Source organism: Oncorhynchus mykiss, chromosome 18 (genome assembly GCF_057628025.1).
Source record: "Oncorhynchus mykiss isolate SJ-2025 chromosome 18, ASM5762802v1, whole genome shotgun sequence".
NCBI lineage: Eukaryota > Metazoa > Chordata > Actinopteri > Salmoniformes > Salmonidae > Oncorhynchus > Oncorhynchus mykiss.
The window spans coordinates 51,142,728-51,169,030 of NC_143039.1; positions in this window are offsets into that span (position 1 = coordinate 51,142,728).

Sequence of the window (26,303 nt, forward strand, 5' to 3'; positions counted from 1 at the left end):
ACTTGGATAAAAGCACAGAGTGAATGTTTACATCCCTACGGACAAAATAAATAAATAAATCAAGAAGAAAAAAAAAAAACACGGAACAGAAACAAAACAACCTACAACAAATCTGACATATTTACCATAACAGCCGTTCCTAACTTTTTCCAAACGAAACGCGTCCGTAAAATAAATGTTTGTTCTGTAGCCGCCCTTTGAAGTGGATTTGTTTTTTTTCTTTAATGATTCCGTTCGTCTGATGGTGATGGAAGCCATGCTGACACCTTCTTTTGGTTCATCAAGTTCCCCGGCACAATTACATGAATTTACTTTCAATAAATTACCATCTTTGCATACATCAGTCAAATCACTGAGCTGAGGCGTTCGCAAACAATATGCATTATTAATTGCATTGTCACAGTTTATTTGGTTAACTCATAACCGACATGGACAGCCCCTGCCTTGATGGTGTATTTAAAAGCATCAGCATCAGCATCAGTTTTTAAAAGGAGACCACTGGGGTGACACGCACAGCTATACACAACGACGCTATACACCACTGTGGTTTTAACATAGGGATAAAGTGAAAGTCACAGTCAAAGACCAATCAGAAACCGCGCTCAACCAAAATGGGAGAGATCTCTGGCTCACGGGGATTGTAAAAGGGAGAGAAAGTGCTTAACTCTTGTATCCTCCTGCATTAATAATGAAAGGTTGCTTTGAGCCAACGGTCGATCACCTAAAATATGTACGATTTTCATTTCATTTTTCACACTGATTGTCGGCAGAAATGGATGGCCTTGAGTACAGGTATTCCGTGTTAGGCTTTAGGGAACTGTCCAATGTTTACAATGAAAGATCTTCAGGGTTTCCGGTTGGTTTAGTGTGAGATGTAGGCCTTGTTCGTATACTTTGTAAATGGTATTATGCCATGGAAGGAAGGAAATGGTGTTACTCCATGGAAGGAAGGAAGGAAGGAAGGAAGGAAGGAAGGAAGGAAGGAAGGAAGGAAGGAAGGAAGGAAATGGTGTTACTCCATGGAAGGAAGGAAGGAAGGAAGGAAGGAAGGAAGGAAGGAAGGAAGGAAGGAAGGAAGGAAGGAAGGAAGGAAGGAAATGGTGTTACTCCATGGATGGAAGGAAGGACGCTTTTTTAACGTGTTTGAATGTGGCTATAGAGTCCTCCACTCCACAGAGGAAGGAGTAAGACAACAGACAGTTATTCACACAGCCATCTGTGAAGAGTTCCATTCCACTAAGGGTATATTGAGGAGATAAAGAAAGCCTCTCAATCCCACTTGTGTCAGCCTCAAACCATGTAATGTAGTGTGAATGAGGATGCATTCCTCTCCTTGTTTCCTTGAAGGGATCACTGATCTAAACAGACTGGGGGGAAAGCAGTATGTTGGCAATAATAATTTATCACACAATGCTAGTAAAAGAAACAAAAAATAGGAAGAAAGGAAGCTATTGGTCAATATTGGTACACAGTCGAAGTCAGGGCTGACTCTAGCTTTTTGGGGGCCCTAAGTGATATTTTGTTGGGGGGCCCACCACCTAATGGCAACAAAAAAAATTGTGGCCCCCCTATTAACGGTGAAAATAATTTTTTTGGTTTTAAATTTCATTTTCTACAATTCTACACTTTTTGCCATGGGGCGGAGGTCATTGTTTTGCAGTTTTACAGCTAATTCCCTGCAATTCTAGTTTCAAGGTTTATTCGTCGTATGTACGGGATACACATGGTATACATACACCGTCCAATGAAATGCTTACTTGAAGGTGACTTCTCGACAACGCAACAACAAAACAATAATAAATAATAAAACACAAAAATACGAACATAAAGTAAATGGCTCAGTAGAATAAAATAAACATTTTAGCATAAGTATAGTAGCGAAAGGTACAATTTATAGTCCAATATTTACACGCGTTTTGGGGGAAGGGGGATTGTGGGAGCAAGTGTTCTACCCATTTTGCCATGGGGTTGAGAGATATTTCTGCAGTTTTAAAGCTATTTTCCTGCAATTCTACACATTTTGTAATGACTTATGCCACGTTAATATGATATCTGAGTAAGAATGTGTCACGTTCTGACCTTTATTTCTGTTGTTTTGTATTTATTTAGTATGGTCAGGGCGTGAGTTGGGTGGGCAGTCTATGTTTGTTTTTTCTATGTTTTGGGGCAGTTCTATGTTTTCGGCCTAGTATGGTTCTCAATCAGAGGCAGGTGTCATTAGTTGTCTCTGATTGAGAATCATACTTAGGTAGCCTGGGTTGCACTGTTTGTTTGTGGGTGATTGTCTATGTTAGTGGCTTGTGTCAGCACAGGTCTCATTTTGTAGCTTCACGGTCGAATTTGGTTTATTGTTTTTGTTACTCGTTTGTATAGTGTTCAGTCTTTCTTTATTAAAGATTTTACCATGGACACTTACCACGCCGCATATTGGTCCTCTGATCCTTCTCGCCTCTCCTCTTCAGACGAAGAGGAGGACGACCGTGACAGAATGACTAACAAAATAAATGGTTGCCCGGGTAGGTATTTGTCCATGATTACTACCAGTTTAGATAGCTAGCCAGACTAACTACCATCTACAAATTGTTAGCTGACATGGCTAATTGAGTGACTTTCAGAAAGTTTTCCACTAATCTCCAAACCCTCTCTTTGCTCTGGAAGCCAAAAGAGAGGGAAGCTATGGCATCTTGTAAATATTTCTGTTAATTATGTATTACAGCTGTCCTTCCTAAAGGTAATTACGAAGTAGCCGTGAGGCAAAGCGACCCCATTTGCATACGCACGCGAGGAAAAAAGAGACATGGCGTATGCAAAACCTGGGATTTTAATTTGCATTCTTTGATTGGGTGCCTTGCAAATCAAAGTGGGGGCTTGTGAGATGCTCTTTGCTTGGGCTCACAATGCGTACAGACGTGGCGTGGAGTGGCGGCAGTGCCCAATGAAAGGTGGGTGAAGGCGTAAAGCCCTTGGTACCAGAGAGGTAGCGTCACGCATTCATTTCAACAAGCCTGCCCGTTCTCCCCACCCTTCTTCATTTGTTGGCCACGGATAACTGTCAGTGACACCATTATTTTTTTTCACTGCCTTGAGGGAGGCGGAACAGCATCATTTGGTGGCTCTTTAATGACTGTGTCTTGATTATTATTATGAAGGGATATTACAGTCGGTCATTACCTCGATCCTTTATTTTATAAGTGAATTGAACTAATAAGACTTTTAGTCAGACAGCCTGAGGGGGACTGAGGGGTTGGTAATATCATAGACACAAATGAGCGTTTCAAATCTCACATAAACTTCTCTGACTTATTGACGTGCAACACCGTTTTAGCTCTGACAGACATTGTGCCAGTCCATAAATGATATGGCCATAGAAACAGTCCAATACCAAAATAAATAATTCCTCTGTCATATGCAAACAACTGTCAACGATTTTAAAACAAGGGCAGAGTAATTCTTAATTCCCCTACAACCAGTGCATGTATTATTACATGATTTAATATCTGAACATTGACTTGCATGACATGCTGCCCTGGGTAAGGGGATGGGTCTTGAAAAATGGCCACCAGTGAAGTAAAAGTAGGTGATACGATACAGTTCTCTTTTGTGAAAGAGATTTTATTTCAAAAGGTTAACTTGTCAAGGTGTGATGTGCAGAACCAACTCTCCTACCAAATTGCTTCAGGGTGGGGTTCAGGGTTCAACGATTCACCTCTCCGCTGGTGTCAGCACTGCAGCCATGCAGAACCAGGACTGAGAGGGCAGACATTTGCACGCTAGAGTGACTGAGCGAGGTGCTGCTGGGAGAGGGGCATTTGAAGGGGTAGATCTCAGGGTGTCCTGCCTCATCTGCCAGGTCTAATGATGGCGTCCACCTGCTGTTTTATGGCCACAGCTGGAGTGGTCTACTCCCATTTGTCCCAGCAGCCCAGAGCGCTCACTATCTTTGTCTCCATGTCCCTCTCCCTCTCTCTCCATCTCCAGTGCTCTGACTTTCTCGCTCTCCCCAGCACTCTCGCCCCACTCTCTCAGAGAACCCACTCTCTTTCTCTCCCTCTTATCCATCTTTCTGTCTCTCCAAAACCTATCTTTCTTTCTCTAACCCCTGTCCTCTAACATTCCATCTCTCCCAATCGCTCTCACCCCCATATCCCCTCTTCCATTCACCACCATCCTCTCTACACCTCCTCCATCTCTCCCCCTTCTCTTCCTCACCATCCATCTCTCCCACCTTCCCCCCATCTCTCTCTCTCCAAGGCTCATTGCCTTGATGCTTTTTTTATGGTCAGCACCCATGAGCACCTCATCTAAAACAGCGTAGCCTCGTACGTCTCTGAGGAGGGGGGTAGGCTGAATGGGGTGAGAAGAGTGGGGGAGCCGTGAGGGTCTAGGAGTGGGTGAGGAGGGTCGAGAGAGGGAAACATCAGCTTCTCAGCTGAGAAATACGTCTCACAGCTGGGCGACAATCTCGACCCTTCCACCTCGCAGCATGCCTTTCCACAATCTGTAACTGTCATTTCTAGTCAAAAGTGCTGCCCCTGAATTTGTTTGTCCTGGCAAATAATTGCCACAGAGTTATTCGAATTTTGTTGTAACTGTCCCCAAATTACTGTTTGGGCACAGTTAAGAATAGATAGGCATATGTCCAGCCCTCAATAATCAGATGTTAAACTAAGGAGAGGTTCACTCAACCAAAGTGGTCATGCCTCTACTCTGTGATGTACCTATGACGTCACTATGATTATGTGATATGGCTCAGGGCCTAATCAAGCGATCCTGAGTTGTCCATACTTGCAATTTGGTGTCTCAGCGGACCTTCAGAGCAGGTGTTTCTAGACAACTTCCAATTTGACAGAGGAAGATTTGAGTGTGGACTAAAAATAGGGGCAACCCATCATTTCAGGAGACAAGCTGGAATTACTCGACGGAGGGAGAATCATGATCGCTCCTCAAGCCCGTCAAAAACCCAAGAAGCCTTTTGGGAGAGGCGCCGACTTGACAACATGTCAATATCACTACGAGCACTCCTGCGCGCCAAGCTCTTAGGGAAATATCACTTACTCCAACAGCTTTTCCGATGAAAACCAGACAGGCTCAAGATTTGATATGAGCGCTAAGAAATCCTAGACAGTTGATCTCTGAGACCGCGGGAAGACAATAATAAAACATGTAAAAAAAAAGGTAAGACAACACTTCTTTGTTGATCACTGTCAACGCTGATACCGGACCAGACGGCGCGTCTAACTTTCCTCAGCACCCGTCTGTCTCAGATCTGACGCGGGGAGGGAGAAGAGAAATCGCTTTCCCCCAGTTTACCCCCTGGTTCAGCAGCCTCTTAAATCTGTCACTCAGGCTCTTTTCAGAAGCTGACAGGATGATTGAATACAAACTCGTATTAACAGTGACAACTTCAGCCGCAGCTTAGCAGACCTGAACAAACAGAACACTCAAGTAGGCCGTCGGTAAAAACAGAGTTCTACACACAGTACTGCTGCATATGTACACTTACCAGGGAACAGAGGAAGTTGAAAAAAATCGTAAAATAAATATGTTTTGTTTGTATTAGTGATTCCTACTGTAAACTGTAGTATTTGCAGATGATTCATGCTGAAAGCCTATTGTCTTGTCATTATTTGTGCGTGTGCGTTGTGTATTGTGTGGTGTGTGTGTGTGTGTGTGCGTGCGTGCGTGCGTAAGATGCCCATGTGAGTATTTTAAGATTTCCATATTTAGCTGCACTCCCCGAGGTGGAGCCATCAGTCTGGTCTCTAGGGGCGACAGCGGTTCTTGATTGTGATTTGTTCCCTGGGCTATTACGCATGCTGAATAAACACTGTGCTGGCTGTTCAAGCCACACCTCCTCATCACAGCTGGTGAACTGAAGGAGGCTTGTTAGGGTCAGAGTTCACACTTACGCTGTCCATAATAACAACATGAGAATGCAGTTATTCCTTGCCACTATGCTACCGCTTGAAGTAAAGCACTCTCTGACAAATGTTGCTTTAAAAAGGGCTACTAGGTAAATACATTTGATGAATTGATTGACACTTTACATTTCTCAAAAGCACAGTTGGCCCAGTTCGATTACACTGATAAAAAGGGGTATTCAGCATTCCACTATGCTGCTGTTGAAGTAAAACACTTTGTGATAAGTGTTGCTGTATAAAGGGCCACAATCATTTGGTTGAAACATTGACACTTTACATTTTTTAAAAGCACCATGGACCCAATTGGATCATACTGAAACAAGTGGTATTTGGAATATCCGGGGAGGGAATAGCAATGTCAACGAGGATGGATCTCCACACTTTCTTACTTTGTAAGAGTGCAGTTACATTAAGACACAGTGTATTCTCTGTAGGAAGTAGGAAACCAAAGCTTCAATAAACTGCAAAGAGTAATTGGCTACTTTATTGTTGTTTCAAGTGTTCCTCGAAAGCCCTTAAGGAACCACTTTAATCTTTATCTTTGAGCTTGCCTGTCAAGAGGCATATCCAAAATGTCCTATAGAACTTAATATTCCAATATGCCGGAAGAAAATCTTTTGTTCTAAAAATCTAAGAAAGACCATCCTTTGCATCTTCGGGGTACTAAATGGTACTAAAAAAGAGGCATTGGTAAATTGCGATTAAGAGAGTGATACTGAACATGGCACATATCACGACACGAGCCCTATCTAAAACGACACACATTGATTTGGGGTTTCGTCAAACGGTGACACTCTAAAGTCTCATTAGCAACAAATATGTCTTTATTGTGATATTAAATCGTTCGGAGCCTGACTCTTTTCCTCCTTCGCCAATTAAGGGATAAGACAAGAATTTGTCTTTTGACTTTCTCTCACTGTATGGGCTTCTTCTTCCCTACTAAATCATTCAACAGCGCTGTGCTACTCATTAGCCCGCTTAGCAAAACTTCCTCTGAAATCAAATAAATCAGAGCCTGGGGATAAAAATTAAAGCCCTAGCTCGCTAGCTCCTGGGATTGGCTTTTTCTGTGAAAAGGCCTGCAGTTAAGATTTAAAGCACTGCAGTACTAAATGTTGACTTAACTTCACCCAAAGGGCTCTCATATGGTGAAGAATAGCCTAAAGTTTCAAGTTAGCGTAGCATCAACAAAAAAAAGTTTGCTTCAATGTGTTGTGAAAGGGACTGGTCATTCATTGGCAACGTAGATAGGAATAAGATCCCCTCGAGACAAGGAAAGCGGAAGAGCTAAATAAACAGTTGTTTTCAACTAATCATCAACCCCTTGACAAGTTGAATAAATTGTGTTTGTCTGGGGCTTCAAAAAGGACCAGAGTTGGGTTTCACTGCTTAAGATTAAGCAAATCAAAGCCCCACCTACAGTTGATCGTTTTAGATGCCAGATACCCCGTGATCCCAGAGTTCTAACACTAACACTCCAGGGATTTTAGTGTGAGTGAAAATAATGCTGCTCTCCAAGATATGGTAGAAACAGTAAACATCCTAAATAAAAAATATATATTTCCCCCCCCAAAAAAATGCATGGATCCATGGGCAGCCTCATCTCCGAGGCCCCATGCGGTGGTCTTTTTTTGAACGCAAACCTGAGCGGATGGGCCAACAACGCCTGTTTCATCTAGTCATCCAGGGCCTGACGAGATTTGACTGGCCCGGTCCCGAGTGAGATCTCAGAGTCCCGGCTCGGCACGGCAACCCATTGGCCTCCATAAACAAACAGAGCCAAACGTCGTCAGATGTTGGCTTGCATTTAACCGGTGGTCACTCAGAAAAATTATAATAGCTCACATAAAAGTCCAGACTTTTATCAGAAGCGCTTTTTTTGTGTGTTGCTTGTTCTGAGCAGTGATAGGTGTGGTGGTATATTCAGCTTTGTTTTTAGTGGACTTGGATGAAAATATGTGAAGTGGAGACCGATAGAGGTTGAAGTTACATCTGGATTTTGGTTGCTCGACGTCAGTGTAGCTCTATATAGGTCAACATCTTCTGTAAATGTCCTTTGAAACACCAGTGTTGTATTTTGTTGATGAGCCACGCGCAAATTTGAATGTTTGAAAGACTGGCTATTGGTAGAGTCTGTCTGTCCGTGTCGGAAATATTATGTTGCACGTACTTTTTGGAGACACCCCTTGAGAAGGATGGGTACAGTAATGATCAAACCTCATCCTTCAAAATGTAAGGTCTAATTCGTGACCATTATTTAACCAACCTCTCACTAACACCCCATTCTCCACATGGAAGATCCTCCACGACATCCCGACTACAGACAGATGCATCCGGAACAATTTGAAACCACAATCCCTCTGTTTGTCTACTGAAAGGAAACGGACCCATTCAAATTGCAGAGTGCTTGCCAAAAGTCTCCTCGGAGACAAATCTGTAATATAAAATAACTATTCGCCCATTAAAGAAAGTAAATAAATATGTAAATAAATAAAGGAAGATGGCTTGGTATGCAAATGAGGGTGACGACAGAGTACTTTGAGGCAACTTTGTGATGCGGCAGCGATTCATCACCGCGGCTGGAAATGCACTCCTCGCCGTCCTTAGCATATTCTAATGAAGCCCCGCTATGCAAATGAGGCTGCCCTTTTCCCTGGCTTCCTCCGTTAAGTTCATCTTCCAAACGGGAGGAATGGGTGCATATGAAAGGTTTGTGTGAACACAAACATGTACACACAGACAACTTATGAGAGCGCATACACACACACTAAAAACACACTAAAAAGTGTAGACCTACACAAGGGATGATGCATGTGTTGTATCAATGTGTGCCTATGGTACACACACAAACAAATACACACACACTCAGACACACGCACACACAAAAACACACACACACCACAAGTCAAATGGCAAGCATGCAAAAAAAAATACACCCCTTTGCATACATTAATGAAACAAATACTGTGAGTCACCGTCCAAATGATTAAAATAGAAAAAGCAGAAAGCTCATTTTATTTAGACTACATAGTGGAATTAGCATCCCTTCCTTGTTGAAGTTTCAGATATCTAAAACTACATGCGTTAGCTTCCTAACCAAGTATGATATTCTATGTTCAAGAAGAACTGTCTTTCAACAACCTTTATACTACCCGAGGTTGAGGAAAAAAATTATACAAAATAAATACATATAAAATCAAACCAGGCTTCAAAATCAAAAATCAAATCAGAATGTTATTGGTCACATACACATATTTAGCAGATGTTATTGCAGGTGTAGCGAAATGCTTGTGTCCCTAGCTCCAATAGTACAGTAGTATCTAGCTTGGTATGAGAAGCAGGGAAAGTAATGGTCAGAGAGCCAAACAGCCAAGTTGCACATACCCTTACAATAACTTTGAACCTCTGGGGGCTTGTAAAATTGAGACATAAATATTGAAATATTGAAATGAAAGATGCTGCCTGCCACACAGCGGTGCATGGAGGGAGATTGGCATGAGAGCTGAGCCAGGTGCCAAGGCCTCAATCACGTATACCACGAACATGTAGACAAACACACAAGCACACACACACTCTCTCTCTCACTTATGTAAAAACGCGTGCCCACACACACACACACACATTTGTATCCACTCATGTTAACCCACTTCCTCACAAATATACACTGACCACCAATAACTCACATACAGACACACCCAAACCAACACTCTCTCTCCCTTTCCCTCACTTTACTGACTCCAACACTCTTCCCCCCCACCCACCCACCCACCCACACACACACACACACACACACACACACCAGACAGTTATGGATAGGAAACATTACTAGGCAGTGGTAATTAAAACAAATACTAAAACTGGTCTTATGGATGCAGGAGTCTTCTAGCCAGACATTATTAATCAATGCCGGTGTCGCCAGGCGTCAGATGAGCCTCTTTACACCTACTGGTATTTAAAAATACACCCTCTGTGGATAATGGTAATATATACTATTTGTTAGGCGCCCTTTCATGCTCACTTAAAATCACTTTACATTAAAAAGTAGAATCAATGAAAAGTGAAACCTTTCCTTGACATTTAGTCTATGGGTTTTTCACATATTAATGCCATCTGCTAGGGATAGTTTAGTTGTGTGCATTGCTATTTTCCATGAGTATTTCATTTGGATGATTCAAATGCTTTGCCAGACATTCACACACACAAACACACAAATACAAGATGCACATAACCACAAACAAATTCACACACGCAAACACACACACACACCTCAGATGGCATATAACGTGTTTGTGCCTGTGTGTGTGTGTGTGTGTGTGTGTGTGTGTGTGTGTGTACGCGTGTCACTGTGTAAGAGAAAAGGGCATTTGAGTACCAGGGTTCAGTTCGTGAGAAGACAGTGCCACTCACCAAGGGTCTCACTCTGCCAACACTGAGTCACCTTCAGCTGAAACACACACACCACACACACCACATACACACACACACACCAGCCAGTCGGTCATACACTGACACCCACTGGGACACGGCTCCATTCTTTCACATCAGAGAAGGACAGACAGAGGGTGTGGTGTGTGAATGAGGGAAAGAAAAGAAAACAGAAAGAAACAATAAACAACACACAGGAAGCGAGAGTTGGAGGACTTGAAAAGGGGAGGATCATACGAGAACGAGTCGAATAAAAACAAAGAGTGAAAAGCCGGAGTTGGAGATGTAAAATGTAGTAAAAGCAGTGAGAGAAGCATAAAATGGCCTCACACAATGTTAACTATTTCCCACAGTTTTTTCCACCATTGTAATTCACTTCTTCTGACTGCCTCAACAAAACAGCCGCTATTTAAAAAAATGCACACGGATTATAAGTCGCTCTGTACCAGAGCTTAATACAATAAAAGTTTAAATAAAAGACACAAAAAGGAGAGAAAACACAAAGTGAAACACCCACCAGCCACCAGCAAAAGCACCCCCCCCCCCCCCTCAAAAAAAAGATAGAACAATGAGAGGGAGAGAGACAAGCGAGAGAGAGCCTGAGCAGAGTGAAAGAGAGAGAGAGAGACCGGTGAGAGAGACTGATCGCCACTGATCTCCGACAATAAGCGGGCCTGACAAGAGGCGAGCACGGTGCTGCTCCAACACTAATTGGCTGTGAAAGGTGACCCGCGACTAGGCGGCCCTCGCTCAGTTCCTAGCGGCCTCGCTATGCCGCCGTCGACCTGATTGCGCATGACGCCAGACAACCAGCCGTCAACCCTAGCCCAGCCACCAGCCAACAGCCGGGTGCTATCGAGAGAGGATGGGGGGGGGGGGGGGTGAGATAAACAAATAGGGACAGAGAGGAAGGAGTCAAAGAGAGAAGAGAGAGAAAGAAAGAGTGAAGGAGTAGAAAGGCAACGTGAGAGAAAAACAGGTGCTAGAAAGAGTGAGAGATAGTGAGGGAGACAGTAAACGTGTGAGATGGAGAGAGATATAAAAGACTGAGAAAAAGACAGAGTGGGTGGGGGTGGCTATCAGTGGAGGTCGGTGCTGTTTAAGATCAGGGAGGACACATCATTTTTTTTATGAGCATGGTCTTATTTCTATTACGGCATATTGGATGACTGTCATTCATATTCCATTCACCCAGCTCAATGTAACAGTGGTTTGGTTAAGGCTACTACATGATACTCTAATTTTCCCGAAACCCATCATAAGGTTGCTACAACCTAGCCCATGATTGAAAGTTTACAACGTAGGTGCACAGGTCAAGATCATTGTTTTGTAATCAAGATAACAGACAGGTGAGTAGGCTAAACTAGCTAGCTGCATTCCCTATCTAGGTAAGCGAAAGTGAGAAAAAAAAATACAATGAAATATAGCATATTTGTATTATTTATTTAAATGTTTTTTACCTCTTTTTCTCCCCAATTTCATGATATCCATTTAGTAGTTACAGTCTTGTCCCATCGCCCAACTCCCGAACGGACTCGGGATCGGCGAAGGTCGAGAGCCATGTGTCCTTCCGAAACACGACCCCGCCAAGCCTCACTGCTTCTTGACACACTGCTCGCTTAACCCGGAAGCCAGCCGCACCAATGTGTCCGAGGAAACACCGTACAGCTAGCCACCGAAGTCAGCGTGCATGCGCCGGGGCCCGCCACAGGGAGTCGCTAGAACCCGATGGGGCAAGGACATCCCAGCCGGCCAAACCCTCCCCTAACAAGGATGACGTTGAGCCAATTGTGTGCCGCCTCATGGGTCTCCCGGTCGCGGTTGGCTGCAACACAGCCTGGGATCGAAACAGGATCTGTAGCGACATCTCTAGCACTGCGATACAGACCACTGCACCACTCGGGAGGCCCTCTCCTTCAAAACTGTTCAACTATTGTCTTTCTTTCTCTTCGAGTCAACTACTCACCACATTTTACGCGCTACAGTACTATCAAGCTGTAGCATATGGTTTCAGTACTAGATTAATTCTCTGATCCTTTGATTGGGGGGACAACATGTCAGTTCATGCTGCAAGAGCTCTCATAGGTTGGAGGACGTCCTATGGAATTTCTCATAATTACTGTGTAAGTCTATGGAAGGGGGTGAGAACCATGAGCCTCCTACCTTTTGTATTGAAGTCAATGTACCCAGAGGAGGACGGAAACTAGCTGTCCTCTGGCTACACCATGGTGCTAACCCATAGAGTATTGTTGAGGCTAAACAATAAAGTGTGTTTGTGTGTGTGTGTGTGTGTGTGTGTGTGTGTGTGTGTGTGTGTGTGTGTGTGTGTGTGTGTGTGTGTGTGTGTGTGTGTGTGTGTGTGTGTGTCTGTGTGCCTAGGGGTGGCCAGAAAGAGAGACAGAGAGAAAACATATTGTTTATACTGAAGGAGGGGTAGAGGGGTTAAAATCATAACATTCTCATGATTTCAGGATCATCTGAGAGGAAGAGACACAGCCATGGTAGGGACAGGGGCCTGGCCTGTCATGGGAGAATAGCAAGCCTGAAAACCAAAATAATGGTTAGCCTCAGTTATAGATAATCAATGGAGGTAAGGGAGGAGGAGTAGGGGGAAGGAAGAGAGCAGGGAGGGGAAGAGAGGGGGCTTGTACAGCATTACAAGGAAAATAAAATGGCTGGCTAGAGTTCCACAGCAGATGACAGGTCTCCAATAAGAAGCAGCTGGAGGCAGGACTGTAGCCCTTCCTTGCAATCAACGGATCACTTCTGCACATGTAGAAGGAGACTCCCACACATATGCATAAACAAACCCGTGTTTTGCATCTCCCTGGCACCACTGACTCAGTGTTTGTACTGCATTGCACCCATCTCATATTAAAAGCCACGCTACACAAACGTACATTACCGCCCACATTCCTTCAGGGCAATTTGTAGCCTCCTGGAAAGATGAACAAGTTGTGTGTGTATGTGTGTGTGTTTCTTGAACTCCCATTGTACTTCTCGTGTGTTTTTTCTTTTAATTATTATATTTTCTATTATTATTTATATTATTATTATTATTATCACTGCATTGTTGGGAAAGAGCTCTCAAGGTAAGAATTTCACTGTACTGTTTTACACCCTGTGACGTGGCAAATAAACTTTGAAACTTGAAACTCTCACACATTGACTAATCTGCTGTGTTTGCATGAAAGTCAGGCTCTGTCCTTAGCTTAGTTACAAGACAACTAGCTTTCTTCTGTTTCTGCTACCTTCCCTGTTATGTCCCTTCTACCCAGTGAGTCCAGTTCACCCAGGAGGCCTCTTCCCCAATCACCACCACCCTCAAGATCCCTCCGTGATGCCTGGAGCCAAACCTGAACCGCCATCAATCGCACCCTCTAATAACAGCACATTACAAGGGCTGGAAACTTCTTCCAGAAATATGTCCCTATCGATTTTAGCTGTGGGAGTAAAGAGATGAGGCTGGATCTTTTTACACACAGGAGCCAGACTGTCGGAGGGGTGGGGGCGACCATACCGCGGCTACATTAATAACAACTTGGGTTGTCATCTGCACAGTCATGGGCCCGACCAGTCAATAGGAGTATGGTTGTTGGTTGAATGTGTAAGGATATGGACCAGCAAAATATGTGGATGGCACCCCTCTTTGGTTGTGGGTGGTATGGGGGATTAATATACATTGAACAAAAATTTCAACTTAGCATGAAACAATTTCAAAGATTTTACTGAGTTACGGTTCATATAAGGAAATCAGACAATTGAAATAAATTCATTAGGGAAAACAGATATGCATCTGTTGGTCACAGATACCTTAGAAAACCTGTCAGTATCTGGTGTGCAGTGAGACACACCTTTGCATAGATTTGATCAGGTCCCACTCCTCTTCAATGGCTGTGTGAAGTTGCTGGATATTGGTGGGAACTGGAACACGCTGTCGTACATGTCAATCCAGAGCATCCCAAACATGCTAAATGGGTGTCTTGTCTGCTGTTTATGCCGGCCATGGAAGAACTGGGACATTTTCAGCTTCCAGGAATTGTGTACAGATTGTGTACAGATCCTTGCGACATGGGGCAAAGAATTATCATGCTGAAACATGAGGTGAAGGCGGCGGATTAACGGCACGACAATGGGCCTCAGGAACTCGTCACGGTATTTCTGTGCATTCAAATTGTTATAGATAAAATGCAATTGGGTTCATTGTCCATAGCTTATGTATGCCCTTACCGTAACCCCACGCCACCACGTGGCACTCTGTTCACAAAGTTGACATCAACAAACGGCTCTCCCACATGACGCCATACATGTTGTCTTGCCATCTGACCGGTACAGTTGAAACCGGGATTCATGCGTAAGGAACACAGTTCTCCAGTGTGCCAGTGGCCATCGAAGGTGAGCAAATTGCCCACTGAAGTCGGTTACGATGCTGATCTGCGGTCAGGTCAAGACCTTGTTGAGGACGACAAGCACACAGATAAGCTTCTCTGAGACAGTGTCTGACCATTTGTACAGAAAGGCTTCAGTTGTGCAAACCCACAGCTTCATCAGCTTTCCGGATGGCTGGTCTCAGACAATCCCACAGGTGAAGAAGCTGGGTGTGGAAGTCCTGGGCTGGCATGATTACATGTGGTCTGCGGTTGTGAGGCCGGTCGGACGTACTGCCAAATTCTCTAAAACGATGGACATTCCTGCAGTCAGCATGCCAATTGCACACTCCCTCAAAACTGGCATTGTGTTATGTGGCAAAACTGCACAATCTAGAGTGGCTTTTTATTGTGCCCAGCACAAGGTGCACCTGTGTAATGGTCATGCTGTTTTATCCGTTTTTTGATATGCCACACCTGTCAGGTGGAGGAATTATCTTGGCAAAGTAGAAATGCTCACTAACAGGGATGTAAACAAATTTGTGCACAAAATCTGAGAGAACGAAGCGTTTTGTTTGTATGGAACATTTCTGGGATCTTTTATTTCAGCTCATGAAACATGGGACCAACATTTTTCATGATAGGGTTATATTTTTGTTCAATATAAATTCATTTATGATATAATTCATATACATCATGTAAAGGATGATTCATATTCCTATTTGCATGCTGTTGAGACTGAAATAAAGTATATTATAAATACACATTATAAAGACATTAGAAAACTAAAAAATACATATCCCAGAGAGGTGAAGAGACAAGAACATTTTTATCTGAGAAATTAATATCACAGAATTAATTTGGCTGAATTCTAATATTATAGGTCGGGCGAGAGAAGTCTGAACTTCTCATGTCAAATTTTAGTTTCACATGAAAATGTCCACTTATCTTTTTACGAAGAGGAACGGCCTATTAAAAGCAGATAAATACATTTATTTTAACTCATCAATATCTCAACATCTCAACATTTCAAGGAATCAATACCTTGATTATAATGTGATGATTTGACTACTAACCAAATTGAATTCACAAACTTAACAAAAATAAACTGAGAAACACCAAAAAGTCTATCTTGAGCATAATGTGCTGGAAGACACATTAACCTAATAAACATTTTTTAAATTTCATTTAATTAATCTTTTCTCCACATTTCTCACCAAAACGCCGGAAAAAGTGTGATGAAGTGCAAATTCACAGTGTCAAAAGTCACGGTAATTAAAAATGTAAAAAGACTTCTGCCCTCTCCTCAGTCAAGCATTACAGCGAGACATTAATTGAACAAAGTACAGGGGAGCCAAATAACAGCTGTGGGGAAGAAAAATGACAGATATCTGCTCAAGTCCCTAAATGTGCCTTTTGTATAACAGTAATAATCATATTTCATGCTGTCATTTTCTATTTAATTGCTCACCCCGATGGTTGGCTTCCCAGCAATCGTCAGTACCCCTACTGAGCTCAGTGCGAGGGTAGAGAGACATATACACAGATTCGACGGAAGGGAGTTCTCATTTTAGGTTGCGGCGCCAGGAGCTCGACAAGTACATTTTTCCTTCAATTATGCTATTTTGTGATTGTATGCAAATGCTTGACTATTTTTCATTGTATGCAAAGGAGGTGTATGGTCAATTATACTAATGGGAAATGTACAGCAAACAAGGCATGGGGTTGGACCAACACACCAAAATGTGCTGGTTATTCAGACAAAACGCAACAATCTATTTCACATGTTCACAACTTCGACTATGAATCACTTGTAAATAATTGTGCAGTCATTGTATGTTCTCTAGTATGTTGAAGCCTTGATTGCAGTCGGAAGCAACGTCATACATTCTGAACATTCAGCTAATCAAGTTAGTTGTCAAGACTGAGAAATTCACAGAAAATATCCTGATTGAACACAAAGCCTTTTCACAGCTCTTTGATCAAATCTTTTCCACCTTTTCTCTCTTTCTCTTCTCCCGTGGTCAAAGTCGACCCATAGTCTACCCTCTAACACAAGGGTGCCGTTTTCCGTTCAAACCCACATGCGCCGTAATATTTTGAATTAACTGGAGATCTGATACCGTAGCTCGAAATGGCATTGTGTGTACTGTGTGTATTCGTATGTATACTTAAACTCTGGTTAAACAACATTTTTAATAGAATAGGATCCCTTAGTCCACTGAGGGCAACTTGTATTCTAAGCTTGTTCAAGGGGGGAGATACCAACCCACTGATACAGGGTCAGATCTTTTTTTATCCAACTAATGGTCAAGATGACGCAGTTAAGGTAATCTGATCTAAGATCTGGTTATAAGTACCAGAGTCTATTGGAGCAAGTGGAGCACTAACACAAGTGGAGCACTAATGATGACATTTCACCGTTAACACATTCACCTGAGCTGTTCTAGAATCAGTTTAGACACTACTTCCCCCTACGGACATATACAATTTAAGTTGCCTCCACTTTCCTTTTCCACCATTCCTTTGCTGTCCTACAATCAGTTCTTAGGAATCAAATACCTTTTCTCCAAGGAGGCTCCCCTGCACTAAGTGCATCTCCCAGAGCCCAGTTCGAAAGCAACATGGAAACCAACACGACTAACGCTTCTCTTAAAATGCTAACGCTTCTCCCATTAACATGTGGGCCAGTGTCAGCGGCCTCTCATAGGCGCCCGCGGATTCTCTCTCCCTCAGAAATGCTCTTTTAGCGTTTTGCTGACAGGCGACGCTTGGCTCTGTGCTTAATTAAAGGGAAAAACATGGCCTCCAACTGGCGTTGGTCGTACCCAGCCTGCATAATGGGAGATAATTAACTTCCTCCATCATCGCCTCACTTCAAAGGACAGGTTTGAGGGAGCCCTCCATATTCACACACACACACACACACACACGCGCACGCACACACCTACACACAAAAGTTACATCTTTGGATCCCATGAAAATATTGCTTATTTTCTGTGAGTTTGGAGTGGGTTAGAAGTGTGTTGAACACACAGTTGCACACAGGCACTTGCTCACGCACGACATTTAAAACATGCTAATTTAGGGAACATTGACTTCTATAGTTTTCTGGGGAAGAGTCGCTTTCATTTTCCCAACGTTCTCCCTCAAACCCCAGTGCCAGAAAACTATTTTTAAGGTGCGATCTGGGATTGGTACGTCCATTTTTTTCAACTTTTGAATGAATGATAATAGCGTGTAAGAGAAGCTAAACGCCGTCGCTAAAAAGAGAGCCCCATCACCTGCCCAGCCCGGACTAGATATCAAAGGAAGACTTCGGCGAGCGTCGAAGCCTTGAGAACACATAATTGCCAAAGGAATAACACAGGGTGAAATGTTATTACAAGCCTAGTGTTGATTTAAGACTGGGCTGTTATAGGAGAGAACCTGTGTGGGGGTCTACTAGACAGCTTTTCTCGCATATACACACACACACACACACACACACACACACAGTTATGCTGGTCAAACATATGTACACAGACACACACACACACAGTAGAAGGAGAAGGAAGGGGGTATTAAAGGGTCTACGCTAGCAGGAAGGGTGTGAGGTTGTCATGAAGTGCTGTAAATCGTGGCGTGTGGCCTGACACAGTGGGATCCGTCACGCCGGTGTGCATTACTATCCGCAAGGCCAATGTGTGTGCGTGCGTTCATGTATGTGTTTATCTGGGACGCCCTTTAGTGCGATGTTGCAAGCAGCCAATCATTTCTTCCACTCAAATTAGCACACATGTAAATCTAGGGGGCGTCCATCCAGGGGCCCAACCGTGATGTGGTCACTTTTCACCACGCGGGCGGGGTTTGTGCGTGTGTGTCCTGGCGCGAGGGGATGATGTTGTCCAAACATTGTCAGCTATGAGATGAGTCAGACTCTTCATTGGATAGGATACTCCAAACCCAACCCAACCCACCCCCAATAACCCCTTTAACCCCAACCCAACCCCCACTTTACCGTCAGTTGCCTTAACCCCCCCACTCCTTGCCACCAGCCCCACAATTCACCTTCCATCATGGCCGCCACACCAGACAAAGGTCAATATTCCGAAAGCCCATTGACCGAGAGGCAGGGAACCGGGATTCATTTCCTATTCGGATTGGAGGGGATGGGGGAAGGAGAGGGGGCGTGATACACCTGATGTGACAGGCCGTTGCCTCTCCTTTTGGCACTTCTGGGTAAAGGACAATGAAGGGAGGGAGGGATGGAGGAAAAGGGGGGGGGGGGGGGGGGTGGACAGACAGGAAAAATAAACAGATGAATAAATAACAGGGAAAGGCAAACAGAGCCCAGCCATCATTCTGATTTAGCCGGGCCTCGTTGCTCGCCGCCCGCTCACAGCTGGGAGGTTCATGGTAACTTGAAGAAACGCTGTCCCCCCGGATATTTCCCGCACCTTGGCGGAGCGAGCCGAGCTCATGTGGCAGATGTCAACTTTCAGGAAGCTTTAGTCATGTCTGGAGCGAGCGGCGAGGAGGGGCAGGAACGAGAAACAACTGACTTAAAGAATCTGTCACGAACATAAGCTTGACTTTAGACAAAAGATATTGAAGAATGTACCAATTTCATTGAAGAATGTATTAATTTCAATGAACAAAGCTTGTAAGTCGTACTGAGAATTTGAAACGAAAAGCGGTTAAACCAAAACAGGAAACAATTGATGTTGTTGATCATTTATATTTTGTAAAAGGATGAGAATGTGTGTGGCACAGCACCACCAGCAGACCCCCCCCCCCCCCCCCCCCCCCCGCTGGAGCTCAATAAAAAACCAGCAGACACATCGGGACTTGATGTAGAGGGACAAGTAGGGGGAAATGGCAGAGGAAACAACCCCCAGCACAATGTCAAATCTCCCCTGCTTTCTCTGTCTCATATGGACAAACAGGAACATTTCTCTCTCTCCCTCTACCTCCATCTGTCAGCCTGTGTGTATCGTTCACTTGTTTTTCGTACGTGCACTTACAAGGACACAGGGAGGAGGTAAAGTGAACAGTGAAGTATTGAAATTTCATGAGCCTTAGGGAGAATAACGTATGTTTCTCTCTAACCTCTACACAGCAAATTTGAGATCAGAATTTTAACACACCCGGTGTTAAATTTAACACTTTCTTAGTAATTACAGTACTAGTCAAAAGTTTGGACACACCTACTCATTCAAAGGGTTTTTCTTTTTTTACTGTTTTGTACATTGTAAAATAATAGTGAAGACATAAAAACTACAAAATAACACATATGGAATCATGTAGAATCTAAAAAAGTGTTAAACAAATCAAAATATATTTTAGATTCTTCAAAGTATCCACTCTTTGCCTTGATGAAAGCTTTGCACACTCTTGGCATTCTCTCAACTAGCTTCACCTGTAATGCTTTTCCAACAGCCTTGAAGGAGTTCCCACATATGCTGAGCACTTGTTGGCTGTTTTTCATTCACTATGTGGTCCAACTCATCCCAACCATCTCAATTGGGTTGAGGTTAGGTGATTGTGGAAGCCAGGTCATCTGATGCAGCACTCCATCATTCTCCTTCTTGGTCAAATAGCCCTTACACAGCCTGGAGGTGTGTTGGGTCATTGTCCTGTTGAAAAACAAATGATAGTCCCACTAAGTGCAAACCAGATGGGATGACGTATCGCTGCAGAATGCTGTGGTAGCCATGCTGATTAAGTGTGCCTTGAATTTTAAATAAATCACAGTGTCATGAGCAAAGCACCCCCACACCATCACAACTCCTCCTCCACGCTTCACGGCGGGAACCACACATGTGGAGAACATTTGTTCACCTACTCTGCATCTCACAAAGACACGAAACCAAACATCTCAAATTTGGACTCATCAGACCAAGGGACAGATTTCCACTCGCCTAATGTCCATTGCTCGTGTTCCTTGACCCAAACAAGTCTCTTCTTCTTATTGTTTTCCTTTAGTAGTTGTTTCTTTGCAGTAATTCGACCACGAAGGCCTGATTCACGCAGTCTCCTCTGAACAGTTAATGATGAGATCTTTTACTTGAACTCGTTGAAGCATTTATTTGGGCATCAATTTCTGAGGCTGGTAACTCTAATGAATTGATCCTCTGCAGCAGAGGTAACTCTGGGCCTTCCTTTCCTGTAGCGGTCCTCACAAGAGCCAGTTCCATCATAGCACTTGATGGTTTTTGTGGCTGCACTTAAAGAAACTTTCAAAGTTCTTGAAATGTTCCAGATTGTCTGACCTTCATGTCTTAAAGTAATGATAGACTGTCATTTATCTTTGCTTATTTGAGCTGTTCTTGATATAATATGGACTTGGTCTTTTCCCAAATAGGGTGATCGTCTGTATACCTTGTCACAACACAACTGATTGGCTCAAACACAATAAGAAGGAAAGAGAATCCACAAATGAACTTTTAACAAGGCACACCTGTTAATTGAAATGCATTCCAGGTGACTACCTCATGAAGTTAGTTCAGAGAATGCCAAGAGTGTGCAAAGCTGTCATCAAGGCAGAGGGTGACTACCTTGAATTTCAAATATAAAATATATTTGTTGACACTTTTTTGGTTACTACATGATTCCATAGTTTTGATGTCTTCAGTATTATGTAGAAAATAGTAAAACATTTAGAAAGAATTAGTAGGCGTCTCCAAACTTTTGACAGTACTGTGTATATGACACACGGAGATAATGTTAACCAAAAACTTTTTGTGAACAAATGTTCAAACTAACACCTCTAGTGTTGGAATGGGGTATTGCAAATAAATTAACACTTTCTTAGAATTTATGCTCTTACACGTTTTTTTGTGTGTGTTTTCACTGCATGTGGGGTCAATTTCAATACCAGTGGTGTTAACCCCACTAGAATCTACACTTAGATATAACACTCACAACACGTTTAATTTTTTTATTTAACCAGGCAAGTCAGTTAAGAACAAATTCTTATTTACAATGACGGCCTAGGAACAGTGGGTTAAGTGCCTTGTTCAGGTGCAGAACGACAGATTTGTACCTTGTCAGCTCGGGGATTCGATTTAGCAACCTTTCAGTTACTGGCCACTAGGCTACCTGCTGTTGTTGTTTTGTTTAGTTTATTAATTTGACCATTTGAAAAAAAAAACAAGAACACCTAAAAAACTTGAAAAAGCCATAAACAAAAACAAAGAAGAAGAACATCTATCTCATCATTGCGGTTACATCGTAGGGGACATTCATGTGGGCACAGAAGACAAACAGTTTTTTACTTTATTTTTTAAAGCTGCCCAGAGTGGACGTTGTTTTTATGGGCAGAAGCAACTCATTCCAGTCTGAGGCTCCAGGCTACAAGAAAGTACCTTTGCCAGCATTACTCCTTAACCTGCATGAGCACACATTAGGAACAACTGATCTGGAGCTTTGATTGTGTGCATCCCTAACTTAGGGAAAGTACTCCGTTAGATATCTGGGCACAGAATCATAAATACTTCTGTACACCAAATCCAGCCTAATCTGGGATACCCTAGCCTCGACAGGCAGCCAGTTGAGTTCCTGAAAGCAGCTCCTGCCTATGTGAGCATGTGGACTCACCTTCAATACTACCCTGATCAGCTTATTCTGGGCTATTTGGAGCTTCCCCGTCATAAGCTTAGAACGTAGTAGCATAGTCAAAATGGCATTGAATGAGGGCAGTGGCTAGCACTTTCAAGGAGTCCTTGTCAAGCAGCTTGGACTTTCTAGACAACAACTTAGTCCTGGCAATAGCCTTCCCTAGCACTTTAGCGGCCATGCTCACACCTCCCAAGCTTTCATCAAGGATGCATCCCAGGTAGCTAACCTAGATTTAAGTAGTCAGCACCTCACCCCCTAACTCCACTCTGATTTCAGAGGACCTACTCAATTGCCTCAGTTTTACCTAAGTGCAGAGATTATTATTTCCAAGCCATTTGCTAATGTTAGTAAGCTCTGTACTAAGTATGCTCTCCAACATAGTATACTTTTGTGAGACACTAGAAGTGTCAAGTAATCCGTATAAAGGAAAGAAGACAAGAACAAACATCTTTCATATCGTTAATATACAGTAAAAACAGTAGTGGCCCAAACACACTCCTCTGCGGTACGCCACAACTCATTGGTTTTGCCTGAGAAATTGAACCATTAAGCTCTACTACTTACTCCCTACCTGATAAATACCCATCCTATAGGGATACTGCTTAACCCCAGTGCCTCCAGTTTGGAGACAAGGAGACAGTGGTTAACTGTATCAAAGGCCTTCTGTAGGTCAAGCAGAATCATCCAACAGATACAGTTGAAGTCGGAAGTTTACAAAGCATAATTGGTTTAGCCACGGAAAAAGACAGGAGCCTTCCCGCTAGCCATGATTGGCTGAGATAATGAATAGGCTAAACATGCAAATATATGAATTCTGATTGGTCTGCCATGTAGCATGCTTCTGTCTATAACATGAGCTGCTCAGTATGTGAAGATAATCCTTTCTACCAATTTTTAAATACAGTTGAAGCCAGAAGTCATTAATACTCATTTTTCAACCACTCCATACATTTCTTGTTTACAAACTACAGTTTTGGCATGTCGATTAGGACATCTACTTTGTGCATGACACAAGTCATTTTTCAAACAATTGGTTACAGACAGACAGGCTAATTGATATAATTTGAGTCAATTGGAGGTGTACCTGTGGATTTATTTCAACACCTACCTTCAAACTTTGCTTGACATCATGGGAAAATCAAAATAAGTCAGCCAAGACCCCAGAGAAAAAATTGTAGACCTCCACAAGTCTGGTTCATCCTTAGGAGCAATTTCCAAATGCCTGAAGGTACCACGTTCATCTGTACAAACAATAGTACGCAAGTATAAACACCATGGGACCACGCAACCGACATACCGCTCAGGAAGGAGACATGTTCTGTCTTCTAGAGATGAACGTACTTTGGTGCGAAAAGTGCAAATCAATCCCAGAACAGCAGCAAAGGACCTTGTGAAGATGCTGGAGGAAACAGGTACAAAAGTATCTACAGTGGGGCAAAACAGTATTTAGTCAGCCACCAATTGTGCAAGTTCTCCCACTTAAAAAGATGAGAGAGGCCTGTAATTTTCATCATAGGTATACTTCAACTATGACAGACAAAATGAGAAAAAAAATCCAGAAAATAACATTGTAGGATTTTTTATGAATTTATTTGCAAATTATGGTGGAAAATAAGTATTTGGTCACCTACAAACAAGCAAGATTTCTGGCTCTCACAGACCTGTAACTTCTTCTTTAAGAGGCTCCTCTGTCCTTCACTCGTTACCTGTATTAATGGCACCTGTTTGAACTTGTTATCAGTATAAAAGACACCTGTCCACAACCTCAAACAGTCACACTCCAAACTCCACTATGGCCAAGACCAAAGAGCTGTCAAAGGACACCAGAAACAAAATTGTATACCTGCACCAGGCTGGGAAGACTGAATCTGCAATAGGTAAGCAGCTTGGTTTGAACACTGATCCTCAACACTGTAGCTCCCCAGGGGTGCGTGCTCAGTCCCCTCCTGTACTCCCTGTTCACCCACGACTGCATGGCCAGGCACGACTCCAACACCATCATTAAGTTTGCCGACGACACAACAGTGGGAGGCCTGATCACCAACAACGGCGAGACAGCCTATAGGGAGGAGGTCAGAGACCTGGCCTGGCCTGGAGACCTGACCTGGTGGTGCCAGAATAACAACCTATCCCTCAATGTAACCAAGACTAAGGACATGACTACAGGAAAAGGAGCACCGAGTACGTCCCCATTCTCATCGACGGCGCTGTAGTGGAGCAGATTGAGAGCTTCAAATTCCTTGGTGTCCACATCAACAACAAACTAGATTGGTCCAAACACACCAAGACAGTCGTGAAGAGGGCACGACAAAGCCTATTCCCCCTCAGGAAACGAAAAAGATTTGGCATGGGTCCTGAGATCCTCAAAAGGTTCTACAGCTGCACCATCGAGAGCATCCTGACCGGTTGCATCACTGCCTGGTACGGCAATTGCTCGGCCTCTGACCGCAAGGCACTTCAGAGGGTAGTGCGTACGGCCCAGTACATCCCTGGGGCAAAGCCACCTGCCATCCAGGACCTCTACACCAGGCGGTGTCAGAGGAAGGCGCTACAAATTGTCAAAGACCCCAGACACCCCAGTCATAGACTGTTCTCTCTACTACCGCATGGCAAGCGGTACCGGAGTGCCAAGTCTAGGACAAAAAGGCTTTTTACTCCCAAGCCATAAGACTCCTGAACAGGTAATCAAATGGTTACCCAGACTATTTGCATTGTGTGCCCCCAACCAACCCCTCTTTTACGCTGCTGCTACTCTCTGTTTATCTTATATGCTTAGTCACTTTAACTATACATTCATGTACATACTACCTAAATTGGCCCGACCAACCAGTGCTCCCGCACATTGGCTAACCGGGCTATCTGCATTGTGTCCCACCACCCCCCAAACCCTCTTTTTACACTTCTGCTGCTACTCTGTTCATCATATATGCACAGTCAATTTAACGATACCTACATGTACATACTACCTCAATAAGCCTGACTAACAGGTGTCTATATATAGCCTTGCTACTCTTTTTTCAAATGTCTTTCTACTGTTGTTTTATTTCTTTAATTACACACACACACACACACACACACACACACACACACACACACACACACACACACACACACACTTTTTTTGGGGCACCATTGGTTAGAGCCTGTAAGTAAGCATTTCACTGTAAGGTTTACACCTGTTGTATCCGGCGCACGTGACAAATATACTTTGATTTGATTTGACATTAACATAGAAATAAGGAAACTAGAATGCCCACCCTAGTCACACCCTGACCTAACCAAAATAGAGTATAAAAACTTCTCTATGGCCCGGGCGTGACAAGCTGAAATAAATAATTCTGTATTATTATTCTGACATTTCACATTCTTAAAATAAAGTGGTGATTCTAACTGACCTAAGACAGGGACTGTTTACTAGGATTAAATGATAGGAATAGTGAAAAACTGAGTTTAAATTTATTTGGCTAAGGTGTATGTAAACTTCTGACTTCAACTGTATTTCCCGCATCATTCTCTTTCCTGATGAAGTCAGTCAAGTAAAGTAGACATGAATCAGTGGAGTATGTTGTTCTCAAACCCGGCTGAAAATCATACATCAGACTTAGTTTGTTGACATATTAATATATTTGCTCATGTACAACTCTCTCCAGTATCTTTGATGTTATACTGAGGATGGATACAGGCCTATAATTCCCAGGGTCAGACTTTATCCCCGTTTTATACAGAGGTATAACTTTAGCATGTTTCATGTCCTTGGGAAAGATGCCTTGTTCAAGAGAGATTAATGATATGCGTAATACAAGGGGCAATTTGCTTAGCAGAATCTTTAAGAAACCTTGCAGGAATATTATCCAGGCCTGTGGCTTCGGCGCATTTAAGCTCTGCTAGCATACTGGCTATTTTGGCTGTTGCTACCTTCACAAAAGAAAGAGTTTGGCTGAACCCCTAACTAATAGTTATTGACTTGGTTGTTTCCATACAAAACAGA